Here is a 12,744-nt window from a genome sequence, read left to right on the forward strand (position 1 = left end):
TTGTGCATTAAACAAAGTGTGTGTACATTCACACAATTCATTTATGTTTCATATACACCTTATACACACAGCCTGAAGGTCATTTAATACAATATTTTTAATAACTTTGTGTATTAAACAAAGTTTGTGTACATTGAGCCATAAGAAAACAAAGGTTTCACTATTTCAATCTCACTCAAAAAAGTCAGTATTTCGGAATATTCCGTATTTCGGAATATTTGGATATGGGATACTCAACCTGTATATATATGTATGTGTATATATATGTATGTGTATATATATGTATGTGTATATATATATATGTATGTGTATATATATGTATGTGTATATATATATATATATATATATATATATATATATATATATATATATATATATATATATATATATATATATATATGTATGTGTATATATATATATATATATATATATATATATATATATATAGTACATGGTGACAGCCCGGCACTCCGTTGTCCCCATGGGGGTATTGCTCTGGTGCCCTCCTAGGGGTATGGCAACCCCAATATACAGAAGAAAGAGGGACGGCGGCACTCAGAGTCTTTCACTTCCAGGTATATTAAAGCAAAAGGTGCATTTATTCGTCAACGTTTCGGGGGATGAACCCCCTTCCTCAGGACACTGCAAACTGTTTGCAGTGTCCTGAGGAAGGGGGTTCGTCCCCCGAAACGTTGACGAATAAATGCACCTTTTGCTTTAATATACCTGGAAGTGAAAGACTCTGAGTGCCGCCGTCCCTCTTTCTTCTGTATATATATATATATATATATATATATATATATATATATATTTATTGAAATTCAGCCCGGCACTCTGTTTGTAATATAAGATCTGCCCCGGTGCCTCCAGTAACGGAATCAATAGTAAATTAATGAAGGCTGCGGCACTCGAGGTCTTGTCAAAAAGTTAGTTATAATTGAAACATCAAAATCAATACATCGACGTTTCGGGGATTTTAACCCCTTTTTCAAGATGTGTAGAAGCGTGTGTGAAAAAGTGTAAAAGACTCACCTTAAATAGAAAAGAACACCACCAACCCAGAGGAAGTGCTGCCGCTCCGGGACCCGCCGTGGATGCCGGACCGCACAGGGAGATGACGCGTCAGTGCGTCAGAAGGACGTCGCATAGACAGGTTGCTAGGCGACATCGGAAAAACAATAAACACCCGACCAAAAGCCGCTGTGAAAGAAAAATCAGAGACGTGATACTATCACAGAGAACCACCAGGGAGCAGGCATGCAAAAAAAAGGGACACAAATGGATACTCCAGGCTATATAATAAAAATAGAACATTTGAGCCCAGAGGTTAAATGTAATAGGTCACCCTGTGTAAGAGGTAATAAGTAACGATAGAACGAGTCAGCACTCATCATGGGACATATATCAGTGTGACAGGGATAAGGTACATCACTATAATTCTAACATACAGGCGATATTATCCCTATATTATAGGTATATAACATGCTAATAATATTGATGTTCACTTAATGCACATTATAAATGTCCATTAGCCAAAAGTACTCCACACGATTCTCTCATTCAAGCCCGTAGGATGCATGGTGCCCAACTTAAAGATCCAAGTTGATTCCTTCTTTAGAAGCAGGCCCTCTCTGTCACCTCCCCGTAACGATTTAGGAACCTCGTCTATGATGATGTGTTTAAGCCCAGACAGGGTATGTTGAGCTTCAAAGAAATGTCTGGCTACAGGCTGATCTGAGGCTTTTCCAGACAATGCAGCCTTAATTGCGGACCGGTGAAGGGCCATTCGTTCTCTTAGGGTCCTGATTGTTTTACCCACGTAGCAAAGGCCACATGGGCAAATGATCAAATAAATAATAAAAGTGGAAGTACAGGTCACTGTGTGTCGAATGTAGATTTTTCTGTTGGTTAATGGCAACGTGAACACTGAACCTGTCAGCATGTGGGTGCAAGTGGTGCAACCCAAGCACCGATAGCAACCAGGTTTTTTTTAAATGAATGTATCACCCTTAGGGACATCTGTGGATTTGGGAAACTTGGAAATGTCGGTGTGTACAAGCAAGTCCCGTAAGTTGCGTCCCCTTCTGTAGCTCATCATGGGAGTTTTATGTTTGAATGGTAGTTGTGAATCAGTGGACACTATGGGCCACAAGGCCCTATTGGCTCGATTCAATACAGAGCTTGAGGTGTCGTAAACTGTGATCCACTGTATTCTCTTCTCTAGTGTTCTCTCCTTCGGTTGCATCAAACCACTTCGGGGCATTTTCAGCACCTCTTTCTTGGTGGCTTCCAAGGAAGTGCAGTCATAGCCTCTTGCTATGAATTTTTGTATTAGCCTATCCAACTCGTTCTCCAAACTCTCTGGTTGGTTATGAATGCGAGCTATTCTGATCATCTGTGACCTAGGCAATCCTTGCTTCAAGGGCCTAGGATGATGGCTGTTAGCTTGAAGAAGGGTATTTTTGTCCGTCGGTTTGTGATAGGCACTGGTGTATAATGTGCCATCTTGTATGGTAACCAGAACATCAAGATAGTTGATGGACGTGGCCGATATCTGGTGGGTGATCCTTATGGGAGATGGTCTTGCGTTAATAGAAGACAGCAACTTCTCCAGCAGAGCCTTGCTTCCTGTCCATATGATGAACAAGTCATCAATATACCTGGTAAAAAGTGCTATATAGGCTGACAGCTCCTCATCTTGGAAAAACATCTTGACCTCCTCCTTCAGCATGTAGACGTTGGCGTATGACGGAGCCACATTACTTCCCATCGCACAGCCGGTTCTCTGTTGGTAGAACCGGCCGTCGAAAAGGAAGTAGTTCCTGGTAAGGGTTAATTCTAGTAATGTCATGTAGAGATCAAGGTTGACGTCAGACATTTTTTCTTCAACCAGAAAAGTTCTCATGGCTGCCAGCCCATCAGTATGCGGAATACTGGTATACAGGCTGCAGATGTCTACTGTACACAAAAGTGCCCCGGCTGGAACTGAGCCAAATGTTTCCAAAGCATGTAAAAAAGAAGTGGTATCCTTGAGGCAAGTCGGTTGTTTAAGTACCAGAGGTTGTACTATGGTGTCAAGAAATTGTGAGATGGGTTGATACAGCGACTGTCGCGCCGAAATGATGGGGCGTCCAGGCGGTGCAGTTGTACTTTTATGAATCTTTGGCACCGTATATAAGATGGGCACTACCGGATGCTGTTGTGTCAAAGCTTTGCGTAGTTTATCCGAGATGTGCTCCTGTGCTAATGCTGTGGCAAGGATGTTGTCTAATTCATGCTTGAAGGTCCCAGTGGGGTCTGCAGTCAACTCACTGTACGTCTTAGAATCTGCTAACTGTGTTAGGATTTCGGACCTATAGTATGCAAGGTCCAAGATCACTACCCCCCCGCCCTTATCTGCTGGGCGGATGACAATGTCGGTGTAAGAACCGAGGTTCTTAAGTGCCACTTGTTGATGTTTGGACAAATTGTAATGATGTTGTTTGACTGCTTTAGAATATTTGTCCATTGATTCATCCATTAAGCGAATAAATGACTTAATGGAAGGATTGGCCGAAGGGGGATCAAACAGGGAGTGGCTCCGTTTGTTGATGAATGGTTGTAAAGTGGAAGTTGAGGGTGAGTTCTGTGATGGTTGCTGAGCAAAATATTCTTGACGCCGGAGTTTCCTGGCAAATTGGAACAGGTCTATTTTCCAAGTCAAATCATCATGTACATTGGTAGGGACAAACGTTAGACCGTAATTGAGAACTTTCAACTCTATTGGAGAAAACGTGCGCTTGGAAAGATTAAAGACTAAGTCTTGTTTTTTACAGCACGATCTCTTGAGTCTCGTATTTTGGCCGCCCCGATGGGTGGCCGTCCTTTTGTTCTTGAAGACTGGGGTGTGGCCTGGTCTAAAGGGACCGTTTGTACCTCCGTTGAACCATCCGAATCCGCCACTGCGAATTCACTATCACTGTTGGACGAGGCTGCTGTCCTTGACGTATTCTCCCTCCGGCGACGCCATCCTTGTCTGGACCTGGGCTGTGTCTTTTGGAACCCACTGGGTCCTCCTCCCATAAGCCAATGATACACTCTGTTATTTTCATAATCGTCCTGTACGATATTGTGTTTATTCTTCTTAAACTTTATTAAGTCCCTTCGGTAGCTGTCGCACTGTATACGCAATTTGGACATCCAATCTCGAGCCTCGTCTTGCTGTAGTGTCTGTAGATGGTCGACTTCAAACGTTGCTATTTTCTCTTTGACCACTTTCAGCTCTCTACCCGCCTCCTCGATTACGAGTAGCATTAAGTCAAGGCTGCACTTGTTGGTGATTCCCACCCATTTTTTGCAAAACTCGGGGTTATATCTCCCTATGGTGGGTGCATTTTTTACTCTAAAACCCCGAGGAATCATGCATTCCCTGTGATAATCTGACAGGGATATGCCGTGCAGGAGAAAGTCAATTTCTCTACGTTTGAGTTTGTACAGTTGCTGGTATAGGTCATCAGGGCCAAATGCTTGTTCCGTTGATGATAATTGTTCCTTGAACCGGAGTCTGTCGGCATCTTCGTCAGTAAAGCTATATAAATCCCCTTTACTGATGTTAAGATGTTTATAACCTCTGACATCATCCATGTTCGCAGGTGGACTACTGAACTTTTAGCCTGCAATCCTGCTGTAATCTGTGATGGTGAAGTTCTGTGCAAAAACCAGCAATGCAGTGTTCCGTGCTATATGCTGTGGCAAGGAGTTGTGTCCTTAGCAGTGTATAGGACCCGTGTTCACCCCCAGGTATACACCCAAGGGCCAAGTGTTGCTGTGAAGCGTGTGTCACTGCGCTGCTGCTGGGTAGTAGCTCCTTCGTCTTGAAAGGATGAACAATATTGCAAGTAAATGCTGAAAAATTATTCGGTGCTCTGGCAGATGCGGTGCATTTACTTGCAATATTGTTCATCCTTTCAAGACGAAGGAGCTACTACCCAGCAGCAGCGCAGTGACACACGCTTCACAGCAACACTTGGCCCTTGGGTGTATACCTGGGGGTGAACACGGGTCCTATACACTGCTAAGGACACAACTCCTTGCCACAGCATATAGCACGGAACACTGCATTGCTGGTTTTTGCACAGAACTTCACCATCACAGATTACAGCAGGATTGCAGGCTAAAAGTTCAGTAGTCCACCTGCGAACATGGATGATGTCAGAGGTTATAAACATCTTAACATCAGTAAAGGGGATTTATATAGCTTTACTGACGAAGATGCCGACAGACTCCGGTTCAAGGAACAATTATCATCAACGGAACAAGCATTTGGCCCTGATGACCTATACCAGCAACTGTACAAACTCAAACGTAGAGAAATTGACTTTCTCCTGCACGGCATATCCCTGTCAGATTATCACAGGGAATGCATGATTCCTCGGGGTTTTAGAGTAAAAAATGCACCCACCATAGGGAGATATAACCCTGAGTTTTGCAAAAAATGGGTGGGAATCACCAACAAGTGCAGCCTTGACTTAATGCTACTCGTAATCGAGGAGGCGGGTAGAGAGCTGAAAGTGGTCAAAGAGAAAATAGCAACGTTTGAAGTCGACCATCTACAGACACTACAGCAAGACGAGGCTCGAGATTGGATGTCCAAATTGCGTATACAGTGCGACAGCTACCGAAGGGACTTAATAAAGTTTAAGAAGAATAAACACAATATCGTACAGGACGATTATGAAAATAACAGAGTGTATCATTGGCTTATGGGAGGAGGACCCAGTGGGTTCCAAAAGACACAGCCCAGGTCCAGACAAGGATGGCGTCGCCGGAGGGAGAATACGTCAAGGACAGCAGCCTCGTCCAACAGTGATAGTGAATTCGCAGTGGCGGATTCGGATGGTTCAACGGAGGTACAAACGGTCCCTTTAGACCAGGCCACACCCCAGTCTTCAAGAACAAAAGGACGGCCACCCGTCGGGGCGGCCAAAATACGAGACTCAAGAGATCGTGCTGTAAAAAACAAGACTTAGTCTTTAATCTTTCCAAGCGCACGTTTTCTCCAATAGAGTTGAAAGTTCTCAATTACGGTCTAACGTTTGTCCCTACCAATGTACATGATGATTTGACTTGGAAAATAGACCTGTTCCAATTTGCCAGGAAACTCCGGCGTCAAGAATATTTTGCTCAGCAACCATCACAGAACTCACCCTCAACTTCCACTTTACAACCATTCATCAACAAACGGAGCCACTCCCTGTTTGATCCCCCTTCGGCCAATCCTTCCATTAAGTCATTTATTCGCTTAATGGATGAATCAATGGACAAATATTCTAAAGCAGTCAAACAACATCATTACAATTTGTCCAAACAGGAACAAGTGGCACTTAAGAACCTCGGTTCTTACACCGACATTGTCATCCGCCCAGCAGATAAGGGCGGGGGGGGGTAGTGATCTTGGACCTTGCATACTATAGGTCCGAAATCCTAACACAGTTAGCAGATTCTAAGACGTACAGTGAGTTGACTGCAGACCCCACTGGGACCTTCAAGCATGAATTAGACAACATCCTTGCCACAGCATTAGCACAGGAGCACATCTCGGATAAACTACGCAAAGCTTTGACACAACAGCATCCGGTAGTGCCCATCTTATATACGGTGCCAAAGATTCATAAAAGTACAACTGCACCGCCTGGACGCCCCATCATTTCGGCGCGACAGTCGCTGTATCAACCCATCTCACAATTTCTTGACACCATAGTACAACCTCTGGTACTTAAACAACCGACTTGCCTCAAGGATACCACTTATTTTTTACAGGCTTTGGAAACATTTGGCTCAGTTCCAGCCGGGGCACTTTTGTGTACAGTAGACATCTGCAGCCTGTATACCAGTATTCCGCATACTGATGGGCTGGCAGCCATGAGAACTTTTCTGGTTGAAGAAAAAATGTCTGACGTCAACCTTGATCTCTACATGACATTACTAGAATTAACCCTTACCAGGAACTACTTCCTTTTCGACGGCCGGTTCTACCAACAGAGAACCGGCTGTGCGATGGGAAGTAATGTGGCTCCGTCATACGCCAACGTCTACATGCTGAAGGAGGAGGTCAAGATGTTTTTCCAAGATGAGGAGCTGTCAGCCCATATAGCACTTTTTACCAGGTATATTGATGACTTGTTCATCATATGGACAGGAAGCAAGGCTCTGCTGGAGAAGTTGCTGTCTTCTATTAACGCAAGACCATCTCCCATAAGGATCACCCACCAGATATCGGCCACGTCCATCAACTATCTTGATGTTCTGGTTACCATACAAGATGGCACATTATACACCAGTGCCTATCACAAACCGACGGACAAAAATACCCTTCTTCAAGCTAACAGCCATCATCCTAGGCCCTTGAAGCAAGGATTGCCTAGGTCACAGATGATCAGAATAGCTCGCATTCATAACCAACCAGAGAGTTTGGAGAACGAGTTGGATAGGCTAATACAAAAATTCATAGCAAGAGGCTATGACTGCACTTCCTTGGAAGCCACCAAGAAAGAGGTGCTGAAAATGCCCCGAAGTGGTTTGATGCAACCGAAGGAGAGAACACTAGAGAAGAGAATACCGTGGATCACAGTTTACGACACCTCAAGCTCTGTATTGAATCGAGCCAATAGGGCCTTGTGGCCCATAGTGTCCACTGATTCACAACTACCATTCAAACATAAAACTCCCATGATGAGCTACAGAAGGGGACGCAACTTACGGGACTTGCTTGTACACACCAACATTTCCAAGTTTCCCAAATCCACAGATGTCCCTAAGGGTGATACATTCATTTCAAAAAAACCTGGTTGCTATCGGTGCTTGGGTTGCACCACTTGCACCCACATGCTGACAGGTTCAGTGTTCACGTTGCCATTAACCAACAGAAAAATCTACATTCGACACACAGTGACCTGTACTTCCACTTTTATTATTTATTTGATCATTTGCCCATGTGGCCTTTGCTACGTGGGTAAAACAATCAGGACCCTAAGAGAACGAATGGCCCTTCACCGGTCCGCAATTAAGGCTGCATTGTCTGGAAAAGCCTCAGATCAGCCTGTAGCCAGACATTTCTTTGAAGCTCAACATACCCTGTCTGGGCTTAAACACATCATCATAGACGAGGTTCCTAAATCGTTACGGGGAGGTGACAGAGAGGGCCTGCTTCTAAAGAAGGAATCAACTTGGATCTTTAAGTTGGGCACCATGCATCCTACGGGCTTGAATGAGAGAATCGTGTGGAGTACTTTTGGCTAATGGACATTTATAATGTGCATTAAGTGAACATCAATATTATTAGCATGTTATATACCTATAATATAGGGATAATATCGCCTGTATGTTAGAATTATAGTGATGTACCTTATCCCTGTCACACTGATATATGTCCCATGATGAGTGCTGACTCGTTCTATCGTTACTTATTACCTCTTACACAGGGTGACCTATTACATTTAACCTCTGGGCTCAAATGTTCTATTTTTATTATATAGCCTGGAGTATCCATTTGTGTCCCTTTTTTTTGCATGCCTGCACCCTGGTGGTTCTCTGTGATAGTATCACGTCTCTGATTTTTCTTTCACAGCGGCTTTTGGTCGGGTGTTTATTGTTTTTCCGATGTCGCCTAGCAACCTGTCTATGCGACGTCCTTCTGACGCACTGACGCGTCATCTCCCTGTGCGGTCCGGCATCCACGGCGGGTCCCGGAGCGGCAGCACTTCCTCTGGGTTGGTGGTGTTCTTTTCTATTTAAGGTGAGTCTTTTACACTTTTTCACACACGCTTCTACACATCTTGAAAAAGGGGTTAAAATCCCCGAAACGTCGATGTATTGATTTTGATGTTTCAATTATAACTAACTTTTTGACAAGACCTCGAGTGCCGCAGCCTTCTTTAATTTACTATATATATATATATATATATATATATATATATATATATATATATATATAGGGTTTAGACCTAGTCAACGCGCTATGTGGATGAGCTACAACCTCGGGATTACCCCGTTAGGTGGGGTACAGTACAGAGATAAAAGGAAAAAGGTTTCCCAAAGGAGCTTGTAGTAGTACTCTGGTATATAACAGTATAGATAGTATCCTTATTTGTTATTCTTAAAAAATAATTTATTTCCTTTAAAAATACAATACATAAAATTGTTCGATTACATTCAATGATACTTTATACATAAGATGATTGAAAACAATGTTCTATTCTAATCATATAGCAGTGACTCTTCAGTTGAAGAACGCAATTGTTGTCTCAAAAACCCCAACAATTGCGTTCTTCAACTGAAGAGTCACTGCTATATGATTAGAATGGAACATTGTTTTCAATCATCTCATGTATAAAGTATCATTGAATGTAATCGAACAATTTTATGTATTGTATTTTTAAAGGAAATAAATTATTTTTTAAGAATAACAAATAAGGATACTATCTATACTGTTATATACCAGAGTACTACTACAAGCTCCTTTGGGAAACTTTTTTTCTTATATATATATATATATATATATATATATATATATATATATATATATATATATACATACATACATACATACACACACACACACAAATATATATATATATATATATATATATATTTTTTTTTTTTTTTTACAGTTTTATACAGAGCAATACAATTTCCATACAAGTATAGTATGGTAAATCGCCTGACACATACAGGTGAAACTCAGAAAATTAGAATATCATGCAAAAGTTCATGCAAAAGATGATTGTGGTTTACAGCTTAAGAAAACCCCAAATCCAAAATCTCAGAAAATTAGAATATTACATAAAATCAATAAAAAAATAAGAATTTACTTACCGATAATTCTATTTCTCGTAGTCCGTAGTGGATGCTGGGTACTCCGTAAGGACCATGGGGAATAGCGGCTCCGCAGGAGACTGGGCACAAAAGTAAAAGCTTTAGGACTACCTGGTGTGCACTGGCTCCTCCCCCTATGACCCTCCTCCAAGCCTCAGTTAGGATACTGTGCCCGGACGAGCGTACACAATAAGGAAGGATTTTGAATCCCGGGTAAGACTCATACCAGCCACACCAATCACACCGTACAACCTGTGATCTGAACCCAGTTAACAGCATGATAACAGAGGAGCCTCTGAAAAGATGGCTCACAACAATAATAACCCGATTTTTGTAACAATAACTATGTACAAGTATTGCAGACAATCCGCACTTGGGATGGGCGCCCAGCATCCACTACGGACTACGAGAAATAGAATTATCGGTAAGTAAATTCTTATTTTCTCTGACGTCCTAGTGGATGCTGGGAACTCCGTAAGGACCATGGGGATTATACCAAAGCTCCCAAACGGGCGGGAGAGTGCGGATGACTCTGCAGCACCGAATGAGAGAACTCCAGGTCCTCCTCAGCCAGGGTATCAAATTTGTAGAATTTAGCAAACGTGTTTGCCCCTGACCAAGTAGCTGCTCGGCAAAGTTGTAAAGCCGAGACCCCTCGGGCAGCCGCCCAAGATGAGCCCACCTTCCTTGTGGAATGGGCTTTTACAGATTTTGGCTGTGGCAGGCCTGCCACAGAATGTGCAAGCTGAATTGTACTACAAATCCAACGAGCAATAGTCTGCTTAGAAGCAGGAGCACCCAGCTTGTTGGGTGCATACAGGATAAACAGCGAGTCAGATTTTCTGACTCCAGCCGTCCTGGAAACATATATTTTCAGGGCCCTGACTACGTCCAGCAACTTGGAGTCCTCCAAGTCCCTAGTAGCCGCAGGTACCACAATAGGCTGGTTCAAGTGAAACGCTGAAACCACCTTAGGGAGAAATTGAGGACGAGTCCTCAATTCTGCCCTGTCCGTATGAAAAATTAGGTAAGGGCTTTTATAGGATAAAGCCGCCAATTCTGAGACACGCCTGGCTGAAGCCAGGGCTAACAGCATTACCACTTTCCATGTGAGATATTTTAAGTCCACAGTGGAGAGTGGTTCAAACCAATGTGATTTTAGGAACCCCAAAACTACATTGAGATCCCAAGGTGCCACTGGAGGCACAAAAGGAGGCTGTATATGCAGTACTCCCTTGACAAACGTCTGAACTTCAGGAACTGAAGCCAGTTCTTTCTGGAAGAAAATCGACAGGGCCGAAATTTGAACCTTAATGGACCCTAATTTTAGGCCCATAGACAGTCCTGTTTGCAGGAAATGCAGGAAACGACCCAGTTGAAATTCCTCTGTAGGGGCCTTCCTGGCCTCGCACCACGCAACATATTTACGCCAAATACGGTGATAATGTTGTACGGTTACATCCTTCCTGGCTTTGATCAGGGCAGGGATGACTTCATCCGAAATGCCTTTTTCCTTCAGGATCCGGCGTTCAACCGCCATGCCGTCAAACGCAGCCGCGGTAAGTCTTGGAACAGACAGGGTCCCTGCTGGAGCAGGTCCTTTCTTAGAGGTAGAGGCCACGGGTCCTCCGTGAGCATCTCTTGAAGTTCCGGGTACCAAGTCCTTCTTGGCCAATCCGGAGCCACGAGTATAGTCCTTACTCCTCTCCTTCTTATGATTCTCAGTACCTTGGGTATGAGAGGCAGAGGAGGGAACACATACACTGACTGGTACACCCACGGTGTTACCAGAGCGTCCACAGCTATTGCCTGAGGGTCCCTTGACCTGGCGCAATATCTGTCTAGTTTTTTGTTGAGGCGGGACGCCATCATGTCCACCTTTGGTTTTTCCCAACGGTTCACAATCATGTGGAAGACTTTGGGTGAAGTCCCCACTCCCCCGGGTGGAGGTCGTGTCTGCTGAGGAAGTCTGCTTCCCAGTTGTCCACTCCCGGAATGAACACTGCTGACAGTGCTATCACATGATTTTCCGCCCAGCGAAGAATCCTTGCAACTTCTGTCATTGCCCTCCTGCTTCTTGTGCCGCCCTGTCTGTTTACGTGGGCGACTGCCGTGATGTTGTCCGACTGGATCAGCACCGGCTGACCTTGAAGCAGAGGTCTTGCTAGGCTTAGAGCATTGTAGATGGCCCTTAGCTCCAGGATATTTATGTGAAGTGATGTCTCCAGGCTTGACCACAAGCCCTGGAAATTTCTTCCCTGTGTGACTGCTCCCCAGCCTCTCAGGCTGGCATCCGTTGTCACCAGGACCCAGTCCTGAATGCCGAATCTGCGGCCCTCTAGAAGATGAGCACTCTGCAACCACCACAGGAGAGACACCCTTGTCCTTGGTGCCAAGATTATCCGCTGATGCATCTGAAGATGCGACCCGGACCATTTGTCTAGCAGATCACACTGGAAGGTTCTTGCGTGGAATCTGCCGAATGGGATTGCTTCGTAAGAAGCCACCATCTTTCCCAGGACCCTTGTGCATTGATGCACTGAGACTTGGCCTGGTTTTAGGAGATTTCTGACTAGTTCGGATAACTCCCTGGCTTTCTCCTCCGGGAGAAACACCTTTTGCTGGACTGTGTCCAGGATCATCCCTAGGAATAGAAGTCGTGTCGTCGGGATCAGCTGCGATTTTGGAATATTGAGAATCCAACCGTGCTGGCGCAGCACTATCTGAGATAGTGCTACTCCGACTTCCAACTGTTCCCTGGATCTTGCCCTTATCAGGAGATCGTCCAAGTAAGGGATAACTAAAACTCCCTTCCTTCGAAGGAGTATCATCATTTCGGCCATTACCTTGGTAAAGACCCGGGGTGCCGTGGACAATCCAAACGGCAGCGTC

General features: G+C 44.1%; 1 protein-coding gene across 1 annotated transcript in view; it reads right to left on the bottom strand.

The window, feature by feature from the left end:
• The window catches only part of SELENOF (selenoprotein F), a 111,569-nt gene that overhangs the window by 33,050 nt on the left and 65,775 nt on the right, over positions 1-12,744 (bottom strand). The gene's annotated exons all lie outside the window — the stretch shown is intronic.

Source organism: Pseudophryne corroboree, chromosome 9 (genome assembly GCF_028390025.1).
Source record: "Pseudophryne corroboree isolate aPseCor3 chromosome 9, aPseCor3.hap2, whole genome shotgun sequence".
NCBI lineage: Eukaryota > Metazoa > Chordata > Amphibia > Anura > Myobatrachidae > Pseudophryne > Pseudophryne corroboree.